Genomic DNA, 17016 nt, shown 5'->3' on the forward strand with positions numbered 1-17016 from the left:
AAAAACGGTCCAAAAAGTCAATATTTAGAGCGTTTTAACCTAAAGTGTAGTATGGCGAAAAAAAGCCATACTATAGCTCAGGGAAAATTGTCAAAAAAGTCATCACTCCAAATGTTAATAAAAACTCATTGTACAGCATGTTGAGACAGTTTAGAGTATAACCTGATGAAAACCTGGTCCAAAAAGTCAATATTTTGAGCGTTTTAAGCCAAAGTGTAAAATGGCGGGGAAAAAAAACCCATACTATAGCTCAGGGAAAATGGTCAAAAAAGTCATCACTCCAAATGTTAATAAAAACTCATTGTACAGCATGTTGAGGTAGTTTAGAGTATAACCTGATGAAAGCCTCGTCCAAAAAGTCAATATTTTGAGCGTTTTAAGCCAAAGTGTAAAATGGCGGGGAAAAAAAAGTCATACTATAGCTCAGGGAAAATGGTCAAAAAAGTCATCACTCCAAATGTTAAAAACAGTCATAATACAGCATGTTGAGGCAGTTTAGAGCATAGCCTGATGAAAATCTGGTCCAGAAAGTCAATATTTTGAGCGTTTTAAGCCAAAGTTTAAATTGGCGGAAAAAAAAAGTCATACTATAGCTCAGGGAAAATGGTCAAAAAAGTCGTCTCTCCAAATGTTAAAAACAGTCATAGTACAGCATGTTGAGGCAGTTTAGAGTATAACCTGATGAAAACCTGCTCCAAAAAGTCAATATTTTGAGCGTTTTAAGCCAAAGTGTAGCATGGCGAAAAAAAAAAAGCCATACTATAGCTCAGGGAAAATTGTCAAAAAAGTCATCACTCCAAATGTTAAAAAAACTCATAATATAGCATGTTGAGGCAGTTTAGAGTATAACCTGATGAAAACCTGGTCCAAAAAGTCAATATTTTGAGCGTTTTAAGCCAAAGTGTAAAATGGCGAGGAGAAAAAAAAAAAGTCATACTATAGCTCAGGGAAAATGGTCAAAAAAGTCATCACTCCAAATGTTAAAAACAGTCATAGTACAGCATGTTGAGGCAGTTTAGAGTATAACCTGATGAAAACCTGGTCCAAAAAGTCAATATTTTGAGCGTTTTAAGCCAAAGTTTAAATTGGCGAAGAAAAAAAAAGCCATACTATAGCTCAGGGAAAATGGTCAAAAAGTCATCACTCCAAATGTTAAAAACAGTCATAGTACAGCATGTTGAGGCAGTTTAAAGTGTAACCTGATGAAAACCTGCTCCAAAAAGTCAATATTTTGATCGTTTTAAGCCAAAGTATAAAATGGCGGGGGAAAAAAAGCCATACTATAGCTCAGGGAAAATTGTCAAAAAAGTTGTCACTCCAAATGTTAAAAACAGTCATAATACAGCATGTTGAGACAGTTTAGAGTATAACCTGATGAAAACCTGGTCCAAAAAGTCAATATTTTGAGCGTTTTAAGCCAAAGTTTAAATGGCGAAAAAAAAAAAGCCATACTATAGCTCAGGGAAAATGGTCAAAAAAGTCATCACTACAAATGTTAAAAAAACTCATAATATAGCATGTTGAGGCAGTTTAAAGTGTAACCTGATGAAAACCTGGTCCAAAAAGTCAATATTTTGAGCATTTTAAGCCAAAGTTTAAATTGGCGAGAAAAAAAAAAGTCATACTATAGCTCAGGGAAAATGGTCAAAAAAGTCATCACTCCAAATGTTAAAAAAACTCATAATATAGCATGTTGAGGCAGTTTAGAGTATAACCTGATGAAAACCTGGTCCAAAAAGTCAATATTTTGAGCGTTTTAAGCCAAAGTGTAATATGGCGAAAAAAAAAAAAGTCATACTATAGCTCAGGGAAAATGGTCAAAAAAGTCATCACTCCAAATGTTAAAAACAGTCATAATACAGCATGTTGAGGCAGTTTAAAGTATAACCTGATGAAAACCTGGTCCAAAAAGTCAATATTTTGAGCGTTTTAAGCCAAAGTTTAAATTGGCGAAAAAAAAAAGTCATACTATAGCTAAGGGAAAATGGTCAAAAAGTCATCACTCCAAATGTTAAAAAACTCATAATATAGCATGTTGAGGCAGTTTAAAGTGTAACCTGATGAAAACCTGCTCCAAAAAGTCAATATTTTGAGCGTTTTAAGCCAAAGTGTAAATTGGCAAAAAAAAAAAAGTCATACTATAGCTCAGGGAAAATGGTCAAAAAAGTCATCACTCCAAATGTTAAAAACAGTCATAATACAGCATGTTGAGGCAGTTTAAAGTATAACCTGATGAAAACCTGGTCCAAAAAGTCAATATTTTGAGCGTTTTAAGCCAAAGTTTAAATTGGCGAAAAAAAAAAAAAGTCATACTATAGCTCAGGGAAAAAGGTCAAAAAGTCATCACTCCAAATGTTAAAAATCTCATAATAGAGCATGTTGAGGCAGTTTAAAGTTTAACCTGATGAAAACCTGCTCCAAAAAGTCAATATTTTGAGCGTTTTAAGCCAAAGTGTAAAATGGCGAAAAAAAAAAAGCCATACTATAGCTCAGGGAAAATGGTCAAAAAAGTCATCCCTCCAAATGTTAAAAACAGTCATAGTACAGCATGTTGAGGCAGTTTAAAGTATAACCTGATGAAAACCTGGTCCAAAAAGTCAATATTTTGAGCGTTTTAAGCCAAAGTATAAAATGGCGGAAAAAAGAAAGTGATACTATAAGCTCAGGGAAAATGGTCAAAAAAGTCATCACTCCAAATGTTAAAAACAGTCATAGTACAGCATGTTGAGGCAGTTTAAAGTATAACCTGATGAAAACCTGGTCCAAAAAGTCAATATTTTGAGCGTTTTCAGCCAAAGTTTAAATTGGCGAAAAAAAAAAAAAGCCATACTATAGCTCAGGGAAAATGGTCAAAAAAGTCATCACTCCGATTGTTAAAAACAGTCATAGTACAGCATGTTGAGACAGTTTAGAGTATAACCTGATGAAAACCTGGTCCAAAAAGTCAATATTTTGAGCGTTTTAAGCCAAAGTATAAAATGGCGGGAAAAAAAAAAGTCATACTATAGCTCAGGGAAAATGGTCAAAAAAGTCATCACTCCAAATGTTAATAAAAACTCATTGTACAGCATGTTGAGGCAGTTTAAAGTATAACCTGATGAAAACCTGCTCCAAAAAGTCAATATTTTGAATGTTTTAAGCCAAAGTGTAAAATGGCGAAAAAAAAATAAAGTCATACTATAGCTCAGGGAAAATGGTCAAAAAAGTCATCACTCCAAATGTTAAAAACAGTCATAGTACAGCATGTTGAGGCAGTTTAGAGTATAACCTGATGAAAACCTGCTCCAAAAAGTCAATATTTTGAGCGTTTTAAGCCAAAGTATAAAATGGCGGGAAAAAGAAAGTCATACTATAGCTCAGGGAAAATGGTCAAAAAAGTCATCACTCCAAATGTTAAAAAAACTCATAGCACAGCATGTTGAGGCAGTTTAAAGTATAACCTGATGAAAACCTGGTCCAAAAAGTCAATATTTTGAGCGTTTTAAGCCAAAGTGTAAATTGGCGAAAAAAAAAAAAGTCATACTATAGCTCAGGGAAAATGGTCAAAAAAGTCATCACTCCAAATGTTAAAAACAGTCATAATACAGCATGTTGAGGCAGTTTAGAGTATAACCTGATGAAAACCTGGTCCAAAAAGTCAATATTTTGAGCGTTTTCAGCCAAAGTTTAAATTGGCGAAAAAAAAAAAAAGCCATACTATAGCTCAGGGAAAATGGTCAAAAAAGTCATCACTCCGATTGTTAAAAACAGTCATAGTACAGCATGTTGAGACAGTTTAGAGTATAACCTGATGAAAACCTGGTCCAAAAAGTCAATATTTTGAGCGTTTTAAGCCAAAGTATAAAATGGCGGGAAAAAAAAAGCCATACTATAGCTCAGGGAAAATGGTCAAAAAAGTCATCACTCCAAATGTTAATAAAAACTCATTGTACAGCATGTTGAGGCAGTTTAAAGTATAACCTGATGAAAACCTGCTCCAAAAAGTCAATATTTTGAATGTTTTAAGCCAAAGTGTAAAATGGCGAAAAAAAAATAAAGTCATACTATAGCTCAGGGAAAATGGTCAAAAAAGTCATCACTCCAAATGTTAAAAACAGTCATAGTACAGCATGTTGAGGCAGTTTAGAGTATAACCTGATGAAAACCTGCTCCAAAAAGTCAATATTTTGAGCGTTTTAAGCCAAAGTATAAAATGGCGGGGAAAAAAAAAGTCATACTATAGCTCAGGGAAAATGGTCAAAAAAGTCATCACTCCAAATGTTAAAAAAACTCATAGCACAGCATGTTGAGGCAGTTTAAAGTATAACCTGATGAAAACCTGGTCCAAAAAGTCAATATTTTGAGCGTTTTAAGCCAAAGTGTAAATTGGCGGGAAAAAAAAGTCATACTATAGCTCAGGGAAAATGGTCAAAAAAGTCATCACTCCAAATGTTAAAAACAGTCATAATACAGCATGTTGAGGCAGTTTAAAGTATAACCTGATGAAAACCTGGTCCAAAAAGTCAATATTTTGAGCGTTTTAAGCCAAAGTTTAAATTGGCGAAAAAAAAAAAAGTCATACTATAGCTCAGGGAAAATGGTCAAAAAAGTCATCACTCCAAATGTTAAAAAAACTCATAATATAGCATGTTGAGACAGTTTAAAGTATAACCTGATGAAAACCTGGTCCAAAAAGTCAATATTTTGAGCGTTTTAAGGCAAAGGTTAATATGGCGAAAAAAAAAAAAGTCATACTATAGCTCAGGGAAAATGGTCAAAAAAGTCATCACTCCAAATGTTAAAAACAGTCATAGTACAGCATGTTGAGGCAGTTTAGAGTATAACCTGATGAAAACCTCGTCCAAAAAGTCAATATTTTGAATGTTTTAAGCCAAAGTGTAAAATGGCGGGGAAAAAAAAAGTCATACTATAGCTCAGGGAAAATGGTCAAAAAAGTCATCACTCCAAATGTTAAAAACAGTCATAATACAGCATGTTGAGGCAGTTTAAAGTATAACCTGATGAAAACCTGGTCCAAAAAGTCAATATTTTGAGCGTTTTAAGCCAAAGTTTAAATTGGCGAAAAAAAAAAAAGTCATACTATAGCTCAGGGAAAATGGTCAAAAAAGTCATCACTCCAAATGTTAAAAAAACTCATAATATAGCATGTTGAGGCAGTTTAGAGTATAACCTGATGAAAACCTGGTCCAAAAAGTCAATATTTTGAGCGTTTTAAGCCAAAGTGTAGTATGGCAAAAAAAAGCCATACTATAGCTCAGGGAAAATGGTCAAAAGTCATCACTCCAAATGTTTAAAACAGTCATAGTACAGCATGTTGAGGCAGTTTAGAGTATAACCTGATGAAAACCTGGTCCAAAAGTCAATATTTTGAATGTTTTAAGCCAAAGTGTAAAATGGCGAAAAAAAAAGTCATACTATAGCTCAGGGAAAATGGTCAAAAAGTCATCACTCCAAATGTTAAAAACAGTCATAATACAGCATGTTGAGGCAGTTTAAAGTATAACCTGATGAAAACCTGCTCCAAAAAGTCAATATTTTGAGCGTTTTAAGCCAAAGTTTAAATTGGCGAAAAAAAAAGTCATACTATAGCTCAGGGAAAATGGTCAAAAGTCATCACTCCAAATGTTAAAAAACTCATAATACAGCATGTTGAGGCAGTTTAAAGTATAACCTGATGAAAACCTGGTCCAAAAAGTCAATATTTTGAGCGTTTAAGCCAAAGTTTAAATATGCGAAAAAAAAAAAGTCATACTATAGCTCAGGGAAAATGGTCAAAAAGTCATCACTCCAAATGTTAAAAACAGTCATAATACAGCATGTTGAGGCAGTTTAAAGTATAACCTAATAAAAACCTGGCCCAAAAAGTAAATATTTTGAGCATTTTAAGCCAAAGTTTAAATTGGCGGAAAAAAAAAAGTCATACTATAGCTCAGGAAAATGGTCAAAAAGTCATCACTCCAAATGTTAAAAAAACTCATAATATAGCATGTTGAGGCAGTTTAAAGTATAACCTGATGAAAACCTGCTCCAAAAAGTCAATATTTTGAGCGTTTTAAGCCAAAGTTTAAATTGGCGAAGAAAAAAAGTCATACTATAGCTCAGGGAAAATGGTCAAAAAAGTCGTCACTCCAAATGTTAAAAAAAACTCATAATACAGCATGTTGAGACAGTTTAAAGTATAACCTGATGAAAACCTGGTCCAAAAAGTCAATATTTTGAGCGTTTTAAGCCAAAGTTTAAATTGGCGAAAAAAAAAGTCATACTATAGCTCAGGGAAAATGGTCAAAAAGTCATCACTCCAAATGTTAAAAACAGTCATAGTACAGCATGTTGAGGCAGTTTAAAGTATAACCTGATGAAAACCTGGTCCAAAAAGTCAATATTTTGAATGTTTTAAGCCAAAGTTTAAATTATGGGAAAAAAAAAGTCATACTATAGCTCAGGGAAAATGGTCAAAAAGTCATCACTCCAAATGTTAAAAACAGTCATAGTACAGCATGTTGAGGCAGTTTAAAGTATAACCTGATGAAAACCTGGTCCAAAAAGTCAATATTTTGAGCGTTTTAAGCCAAAGTTTAAATTGGCGAAAAAAAAAAAAGTCATACTATAGCTCAGGGAAAATGGTCAAAAAAGTCATCACTCCAAATGTTAAAAAAACTCATAATATAGCATGTTGAGGCAGTTTAAAGTATAACCTTATGAAAACCTGCTCCAAAAAGTCAATATTTTGAGCGTTTTAAGCCAAAGTGTAAAATGGCGAAAAAAAAAGTCATACTATAGCTCAGGGAAAATGGTCAAAAGTCATCACTCCAAATGTTAAAAACAGTCATAATACAGCATGTTGAGGCAGTTTAAAGTATAACCTGATGAAAACCTGGTCCAAAAAGTCAATATTTTGAGCGTTTTAAGCCAAAGTTTAAATTGGCGAAAAAAAAAGTCATACTATAGCTCAGGGAAAATGGTCAAAAAAGTCATCACTCCAAATGTTAAAAAATCTCATAATATAGCATGTTGAGACAGTTTAAAGTGTAACCTGATGAAAACCTGCTCCAAAAAGTCAATATTTTGAGCGTTTTAAGCCAAAGTGTAAATTGGCGAAAAAAAAAGCCATACTATAGCTCAGGAAAATGGTCAAAAAGTCATCCTCCAAATGTTAAAAACAGTCATAGTACAGCATGTTGAGGCAGTTTAAAGTATAACCTGATGAAAACCTGGTCCAAAAAGTCAATATTTTGAGCGTTTTAAGCCAAAGTATAAAATGGCGGGAAAAAGAAAGTCATACTATAAGACCAGGGAAAATGGTCAAAAAGTCATCACTCCAAATGTTAAAACAGTCATAGTACAGCATGTTTAGGCAGTTTAAAGTATAACAAGATGAAAACATAGTCCAAAAGTCAATATTTTGAGCGTTTTCAGCCAAAGTTTAAATTGGCGAAAAAAAAAAAGCCATACTATAGCTCAGGGAAAATGGTCAAAAAGTCATCACTCCGATTGTTAAAAACAGTCATAGTACAGCATGTTGAGACAGTTTAGAGTATAACCTGATGAAAACCTGGTCCAAAAAGTCAATATTTTGAAGCGTTTTAAGCCAAAGTATAAAATGGCGAAAAAAAAGCCATACTATAGCTCAGGGAAAATGGTCAAAAAAGTCATCACTCCAAATGTTAATAAAACTCATTGTACAGCATGTTGAGGCGGTTTAGAGTATAACCTGATGAAAACCTGCTCCAAAAAGTCAATATTTTGAATGTTTTAAGCCAAAGTGTAAAATGGCGAAAAAAAAATAAAGTCATACTATAGCTCAGGGAAAATGGTCAAAAAAGTCATCACTCCAAATGTTAATAAAAACTCATTGTACAGCATGTTGAGGCAGTTTAAAGTATAACCTGATGAAAACCTGCTCCAAAAAGTCAATATTTTGAATGTTTTAAGCCAAAGTTTAAATGGCGAAAAAAAAAAAAAGTCATACTATAGCTCAGGGAAAATGGTCAAAAAAGTCATCACTCCAAATGTTAAAAACAGTCATAGTACAGCATGTTGAGGCAGTTTAGAGTATAACCTGATGAAAACCTGCTCCAAAAAGTCAATATTTTGAGCGTTTTAAGCCAAAGAATAAATTGGCGAAAAAAAAGTCATACTATAGCTCAGGGAAAATGGTCAAAAGTCATCACTCCAAATGTTAAAAAACTCATAGCACAGCATGTTGAGGCAGTTTAAAGTATAACCTGATGAAAACCTGGTCCAAAAAGTCAATATTTTGAGCGTTTTAAGCCAAAGTGTAAATTGGCGAAAAAAAGTCATACTATAGCTAAGGGAAAATGGTCAAAAAAGTCATCACTCAAAATGTTAAAAACATTCATAATACAGCATGTTGAGGCAGTTTAAAGTATAACCTGATGAAAACCTGGTCCAAAAAGTCAATATTTTGAGCGTTTTCAGCCAAAGTTTAAATTGGCGAAAAAAAAAAAAAGCCATACTATAGCTCAGGAAAATGGTCAAAAAGTCATCACTCCAAATGTTAAAAACAGTCATAGTACAGCATGTTGACACAGTTTAAAGTATAACCTGATGAAAACCTGGTCCAAAAAGTAAATATTTTGAGCGTTTTAAGCCAAAGTATAAAATGGCGGGAAAAAAAAAGCCATACTATAGCTCAGGGAAAATGGTCAAAAAAGTCATCACTCCAAATGTTAATAAAAACTCATTGTACAGCATGTTGAGGCAGTTTAAAGTATAACCTGATGAAAACCTGCTCCAAAAAGTCAATATTTTGAATGTTTTAAGCCAAAGTGTAAAATGGCGAAAAAAAATAAAGTCATACTATAGCTCAGGGAAAATGGTCAAAAAGTCATCACTCCAAATGTTAAAACAGTCATAGTACAGCATGTTGAGGCAGTTTAGAGTATAACCTGATGAAAACCTGGTCCAAAAAGTCAATATTTTGAGCGTTTTAAGCCAAAGTTTAAATTGGCGAGAAAAAAAAAAGTCAAACTATAGCTCAGGGAAAATGGTCAAAAAGTCATCACTCCAAATGTTAAAAAACTCATAGCACAGCATGTTGAGGCAGTTTAAAGTATAACCTGATGAAAACCTGGTCCAAAAAGTCAATATTTTGAGCGTTTTAAGCCAAAGTGTAAATTGGCGAAAAAAAAAAAGTCATACTATAGCTCAGGGAAAATGGTCAAAAAGTCATCACTCCAAATGTTAAAAACAGTCATAATACAGCATGTTGAGGCAGTTTAAAGTATAACCTGATGAAAACCTGGTCCAAAAGTCAATATTTTGAGCGTTTTAAGCCAAAGTTTAAATTGGCGAAAAAAAAAAGTCATACTATAGCTCAGGAAAATGGTCAAAAAGTCATCACTCCAAATGTTAAAAAAACTCATAATATAGCATGTTGAGACAGTTTAGAGTATAACCTGATGAAAACCTGGTCCAAAAAGTCAATATTTTGAGCGTTTTAAGCCAAAGTTTAGTATATGGCGAAAAAAAAAAGTCATACTATAGCTCAGGGAAAATGGTCAAAAAAGTCATCACTCCAAATGTTAAAAACAGTCATAATACAGCATGTTGAGGCAGTTTAGAGTATAACCTGATGAAAACCTGGTCCAAAAAGTCAATATTTTGAATGTTTTAAGCCAAAGTGTAAATTGGCGAGAAAAAAAAAAGTCATACTATAGCTCAGGGAAAATGGTCAAAAAAGTCATCACTCCAAATGTTAAAAACAGTCATAATACAGCATGTTGAGGCAGTTTAAAGTATAACCTGATGAAAACCTGGTCCAAAAAGTCAATATTTTGAGCGTTTTAAGCCAAAGTTTAAATTGGCGAAAAAAAAAAAAAGTAATACTATAACACAGGGAAAATGGTCAAAAAGTCATCACTCCAAATGTTAAAAAACTCATAATATAGCATGTTGAGGCAGTTTAAAGTATAACCTGATGAAAACCTGGTCCAAAAAGTCAATATTTTGAGCGTTTTAAGCCAAAGTTTAAATTAGCGAAGAAAAAAAAAGACATACTATAGCTCAGGGAAAATGGTCAAAAAGTCATCACTCCAAATGTTAAAAAAACTCATAATATAGCATGTTGAGACAGTTTAGAGTATAACCTGATGAAAACCTGGTCCAAAAAGTCAATATTTTGAGCGTTTTAAGCCAAAGTGTAGTATGGCGAGAAAAAAAAAAGTCATACTATAGCTCAGGGAAAATGGTCAAAAAAGTCATCACTCCAAATGTTAAAAACAGTCATAGTACAGCATGTTGAGGCGGTTTAGAGTATAACCTGATGAAAACCTGCTCCAAAAAGTCAATATTTTGAATGTTTTAAGCCAAAGTGTAAAATGGCGGGGAAAAAAAAGTCATACTATAGCTCAGGGAAAATGGTCAAAAAAGTCATCACTCCAAATGTTAAAAACAGTCATAATACAGCATGTTGAGGCAGTTTAAAGTATAACCTGATGAAAACCTGGTCCAAAAAGTCAATATTTTGAGCGTTTTAAGCCAAAGATTAAATTAGCGAAAAAAAAAGTCATACTATAGCTCAGGGAAAATGGTCAAAAAGTCATCACTCCAAATGTTAAAAAACTCATAATATAGCATGTTGAGGCAGTTTAAAGTATAACCTGATGAAAACCTGGTCCAAAAAGTCAATATTTTGAGCGTTTTAAGCCAAAGTTTAAATTGGCGAAAAAAAAAAAAGTCATACTATAGCTCAGGGAAAATGGACAAAAAGTCATCACTCCAAATGTTAAAAACAGTCATAATATAGCATGTTGAGGTAGTTTAAAGTATAACCTGATGAAAACCTGGTCCAAAAAATCAAAATTTTAAGCGTTTTAAACCAAAGTTTAAAATGGCAAAAAAAAAAAAGTCATACTATAGCTCAGGGAAAATGGTCAAAAAAGTCATCACTCCAAATGTTAAAAAAACTCATAATATAGCATGTTGAGGCAGTTTAAAGTATAACCTGATGAAAACCTGCTCCAAAAAGTCAATATTTTGAGCGTTTTAAGCCAAAGTTTAAATTGGCGAAAAAAAAAAAAGTCATACTATAGCTCAGGGAAAATGGTCAAAAAAGTCATCACTCCAAATGTTTAAAAAAGTCATAATAAAGCATGTTGAGGCAGATTAGAGTATAACCTGATGAAAACCTGGTCCAAAAAGTCAATATTTTGAGCGTTTTAAGCCAAAGTGTAGTATGGCGAAAAAAAGCCATACTATAGCTCAGGGAAAATGGTCAAAAAAGTCATCACCTCAAATGTTAAAAACAGTCATAGTACAGCATGTTGAGGCAGTTTAGAGTATAACCTGATGAAAACCTGGTCCAAAAAGTCAATATTTTGAATGTTTTAAGCCAAAGTGTAAAATGGTGGGGAAAAAAAAGTCATACTATAGCTCAGGGAAAATGGTCAAAAAAGTCATCACTCCAAATGTTAAAAACAGTCATAATACAGCATGTTGAGGCAGTTTAAAGTATAACCTGATGAAAACCTGGTCCAAAAAGTCAATATTTTGAGCGTTTTAAGCCAAAGTTTAAATTGGCGAAAAAAAAAAAAAGTCATACTATAGCTCAGGGAAAATGGTCAAAAAAGTCATCACTCCAAATGTTAAAAAAACTCATAATATAGCATGTTGAGGCAGTTTAAAGTGTAACCTGATGAAAACCTGCTCCAAAAAGTCAATATTTTGAGCGTTTTAAGCCAAAGTGTAAATTGGCAAAAAAAAAAAAAGTCATACTATAGCTCAGGGAAAATGGTCAAAAAAGTCATCACTCCAAATGTTAAAAAAACTCATAATATAGCATGTTGAGGTAGTTTAAAGTATAACCTGATGAAAACCTGGTCCAAAAAGTCAATATTTTGAGCGTTTTAAGCCAAAGTTTAAATTGGCGAAGAAAAAAAAAGCCATACTATAGCTCAGGGAAAATGGTCAAAAAGTCATCACTCCAAATGTTAAAAAACTCATAATATAGCATGTTGAGGCAGTTTAAAGTGTAAGCTGATGAAAACGTGCGCCATCAAGTCAATATTCTGAGCGTTTTAAGCCAAAGTGAAAAATGGCGAAAAAAAAAAAGCCATACTATAGCTCAGGGAAAATGGTCAAAAAAGTCATCCCTCCAAATGTTAAAAACAGTCATAGTACAGCATGTTGAGGCAGTTTAAAGTATAACCTGATGAAAACCTGGTCCAAAAAGTCAATATTTTGAGCGTTTTAAGCCAAAGTGTAAAATGGCGGGAAAAAAAAAGTCATACTATAAGACCAGGGAAAATGGTCAAAAAAGTCATCACTCCAAATGTTAAAAACAGTCATAGTACAGCATGTTGAGGCAGTTTAAAGTATAACCTGATGAAAACCTGGTCCAAAAAGTCAATATTTTGAGCGTTTTAAGCCAAAGTTTAAATTGGCGAAAAAAAAAAAAGCCATACTATAGCTCAGGGAAAATGGTCAAAAAAGTCATCACTCCAAATGTTAAAAACAGTCATAGTACAGCATGTTGAGACAGTTTAGAGTATAACCTGATGAAAACCTGGTCCAAAAAGTCAATATTTTGAGCGTTTTAAGCCAAAGTATAAAATGGCGGGAAAAAAAAAGCCATACTATAGCTCAGGAAAATGGTCAAAAAGTCATCACTCCAAATGTTAATAAAACTCATTGTACAGCATGTTGAGGCAGTTTAAAGTATAACCTGATGAAAACCTGCTCCAAAAAGTCAATATTTTGAATGTTTTAAGCCAAAGTGTAAATTGGCGAAAAAAAAAAAAAGTCATACTATAGCTCAGGGAAAATGGTCAAAAAAGTCATCCCTCCAAATGTTAATAAAAACTCATTGTACAGCATGTTGAGGCAGTTTAAAGTATAACCTGATGAAAACCTGGTCCAAAAAGTCAATATTTTGAGCGTTTTAAGCCAAAGTTTAAATTGGCGAAAAAAAAAAAAAGTCATACTATAGCTCAGGGAAAATGGTCAAAAAAGTCATCACTCCAAATGTTAATAAAAACTCATTGTACAGCATGTTGAGGCAGTTTAAAGTATAACCTGATGAAAACCTGGTCCAAAAAGTCAATATTTTGAGCGTTTTAAGCCAAAGTGTAAATTGGCGAAAAAAAAAAAAGTCATACTATAGCTCAGGGAAAATGGTCAAAAAAGTCATCACTCCAAATGTTAAAAACAGTCATAGTACAGCATGTTGAGGCAGTTTAGAGTATAACCTGATGAAAACCTGGTCCAAAAAGTCAATATTTTGAGCATTTTAAGCCAAAGTTTAAATTGGCGGAAAAAAAAAAAGCCATACTATAGCTAAGGGAAAATGGTCAAAAAAGTCATCACTCCAAATGTTAAAAAACTCATAGCACAGCATGTTGAGGCAGTTTAAAGGATAACCTGATGAAAACCTGGTCCAAAAAGTCAAAAATTTGAGCGTTTTAAGCCAAAGTTTAAATTGGCGAAAAAAAAAAAAGTCATACTATAGCTCAGGGAAAATGGTCAAAAAAGTCATCACTCCAAATGTTAAAAACAGTCATAGTACAGCATGTTGAGGCAGTTTAGAGTATAACCTGATGAAAACCTGGTCCAAAAAGTCAATATTTTGAGCGTTTTAAGCCAAAGTTTAAATTGGCGAAAAAAAAAAAAGCCATACTATAGCTCAGGGAAAATGGACAAAAAGTCGTCACTCCAAATGTTAAAAACAGTCATAGTACAGCATGTTGAGACAGTTTAGAGTATAACCTGATGAAAACCTGGTCCAAAAAGTCAATATTTTGAGCGTTTTAAGCCAAAGTATAAAATGGCGGGAAAAAAAAAGCCATACTATAGCTCAGGGAAAATGGTCAAAAAGTCATCACTCCAAATGTTAATAAAAACTGATCGTACAGCATGTTGAGGCAGTTTAAAGTATAACCTGATGAAAACCTGGTCCAAAAAGTCAATATTTTGAATGTTTTAAGCCAAAGTGTAAAATGGCGAAAAAAAAAAAGTCATACTATAGCTCAGGGAAAATGGTCAAAAAAGTCATCACTCCAAATGTTAAAAACAGTCATAGTACAGCATGTTGAGGCAGTTTAGAGTATAACCTGATGAAAACCTGCTCCAAAAAGTCAATATTTTGAGCGTTTTAAGCCAAAGTATAAAATGGCGGGGAAAAAAAAAGTCATACTATAGCTCAGGGAAAATGGACAAAAAAGTCATCACTCCAAATGTTAAAAAACTCATAGCACAGCATGTTGAGGCAGTTTAAAGTATAACCTGATGAAAACCTGGTCCAAAAAGTCAATATTTTGAGCATTTTAAGCCAAAGTTTAAATTGGCGAAAAAAAAAAAGTCATACTATAGCTCAGGGAAAATGGTCAAAAAAGTCATCACTCCAAATGTTAAAAACAGTCATAATACAGCATGTTGAGGCAGTTTAAAGTATAACCTGATGAAAACCTGGTCCAAAAAGTCAATATTTTGAGCGTTTTAAGCCAAAGTTTAAATTGGCGGGAAAAAAAGTCATACTATAGCTCAGGGAAAATGGTCAAAAAGTCATCACTCCAAATGTTAAAAAAACTCATAATATAGCATGTTGAGACAGTTTAGAGTGTAACCTGATGAAAACCTGGTCCAAAAGTCAATATTTTGAGCGTTTTAAGCCAAAGTGTAGTATGGCGAAAAAAAGCCATACTATAGCTCAGGGAAAATGGTCAAAAAAGTCATCACTCCAAATGTTAAAAACAGTCATAGTACAGCATGTTGAGGCAGTTTAGAGTATAACCTGATGAAAACCTCGTCCAAAAAGTCAATATTTTGAATGTTTTAAGCCAAAGTGTAAAATGGCGGAAAAGAAGTCATACTATAGCTCAGGGAAAATGGTCAAAAAAGTCATCACTCCAAATGTTAAAAACAGTCATAATACAGCATGTTGAGGCAGTTTAAAGTATAACCTGATGAAAACCTGGTCCAAAAAGTCAATATTTTGAGCGTTTTAAGCCAAAGTTTAAATTGGCGAAAAAAAAAAAAGTCATACTATAGCTCAGGGAAAATGGTCAAAAAAGTCATCACTCCAAATGTTAAAAAAACTCATAATATAGCATGTTGAGGCAGTTTAAAGTGTAACCTGATGAAAACCTGCTCCAAAAAGTCAATATTTTGAGCATTTTAAGCCAAAGTTTAAATTGGCGAAAAAAAAAGTCATACTATAGCTCAGGGAAAATGGTCAAAAAGTCATCACTCCAAATGTTAAAAAAACTCATAATATAGCATGTTGAGACAGTTTAGAGTGTAACCTGATGAAAACCTGGTCCAAAAAGTCAATATTTTGAGCGTTTTAAGCCAAAGTGTAGTATGGCGAAAAAAAAAAAAGTAATACTAAAGATCAGGGAAAATGGTCAAAAGTCATCACTCCAAATGTTTAAAACAGTCATAGTACAGCATGTTGAGGCAGTTTAGAGTATAACCTGATGAAAACCTCGTCCAAAAAGTCAATATTTTGAATGTTTTAAGCCAAAGTGTAAAATGGCGGGGGAAAAAAAGTCATACTATAGCTCAGGGAAAATGGTCAAAAAAGTCATCACTCCAAATGTTAAAAACAGTCATAATACAGCATGTTGAGGCAGTTTAAAGTATAACCTGATGAAAACCTGGTCCAAAAAGTCAATATTTTGAGCGTTTTAAGCCAAAGTTTAAATTGGCGAAAAAAAAAAAAGTCATACTATAGCTCAGGGAAAATGGTCAAAAAAGTCATCACTCCAAATGTTAAAAAAACTCATAATATAGCATGTTGAGACAGTTTAGAGTGTAACCTGATGAAAACCTGGTCCAAAAAGTCAATATTTTGAGCGTTTTAAGCCAAAGTGTAGTATGGCGAAAAAAAAAAAGGTCATACTATAGCTCAGGGAAAATGGTCAAAAAAGTCATCACTCCAAATGTTAAAAACAGTCATAATACAGCATGTTGAGGCAGTTTAAAGTATAACCTGATGAAAACCTGGTCCAAAAAGTCAATATTTAGAGCATTTTAAGCCAAAGCTTAAAATATCTAAAAAAAAAAAAGTCATACTATAGCTCAGGGAAAATGGTCAAAAAAGTCATCACTCCAAATGTTAAAAAATCTCATAATATAGCATGTTGAGGCAGTTTAAAGTGTAACCTGATGAAAACCTGCTCCAAAAAGTCAATATTTTGAGCGTTTTAAGCCAAAGTTTAAATTGGCGAAAAAAAAAAAAGTCATACTATAGCTCAGGGAAAATGGTCAAAAAAGTCATCACTCCAAATGTTAAAAAAACTCATAATATAGCATGTTGAGACAGTTTAGAGTGTAACCTGATGAAAACCTGGTCCAAAAAGTCAATATTTTGAGCGTTTTAAGCCAAAGTGTAGTATGGCGAAAAAAAAAAAAGTCATACTATAGCTCAGGGAAAATGGTCAAAAAAGTCATCCCTCCAAATGTTTAAAACAGTCATAGTACAGCATGTTGAGGCAGTTTAGAGTATAACCTGATGAAAACCTCGTCCAAAAAGTCAATATTTTGAATGTTTTAAGCCAAAGTGTAAAATGGCGGAAAAAAAAGTCATACTATAGCTCAGGGAAAATGGTCAAAAAAGTCATCACTCCAAATGTTAAAAAAACTCATAATACAGCATGTTGAGGCAGTTTAAAGTATAACCTGATGAAAACCTGGTCCAAAAAGTCAATATTTTGAGCGTTTTAAGCCAAAGTTTAAATTGGCGAAAAAAAAAAAAGTCATACTATAGCTAAGGGAAAATGGTCAAAAAAGTCATCACTCCAAATGTTAAAAAAACTCATAATATAGCATGTTGAGGCAGTTTAAAGTGTAACCTGATGAAAACCTGCTCCAAAAAGTCAATATTTTGAGCGTTTTAAGCCAAAGTGTAAATTGGCAAAAAAAAAAAAAAGTCATACTATAGCTCAGGGAAAATGGTCAAAAAAGTCATCACTCCAAATGTTAAAAACAGTCATAATACAGCATGTTGAGGCAGTTTAAAGTATAACCTGATGAAAACCTGGTCCAAAAAGTCAATAT

At 33.2% G+C, this 17016-nt stretch overlaps 1 protein-coding gene across 6 annotated transcripts in view; it reads left to right on the plus strand.

Moving 5' to 3' along the window:
• LOC121957692 (small conductance calcium-activated potassium channel protein 1-like) overlaps window positions 1–17016 on the plus strand; it is a 55665-nt gene that overhangs the window by 8909 nt on the left and 29740 nt on the right. The gene's annotated exons all lie outside the window — the stretch shown is intronic.

Source organism: Plectropomus leopardus, chromosome 17 (assembly GCF_026936395.1).
Source record: "Plectropomus leopardus strain MGB_pleo_1.0 chromosome 17, ASM2693639v1, whole genome shotgun sequence".
Taxonomy (NCBI): Eukaryota; Metazoa; Chordata; class Actinopteri; order Perciformes; family Serranidae; genus Plectropomus; species Plectropomus leopardus.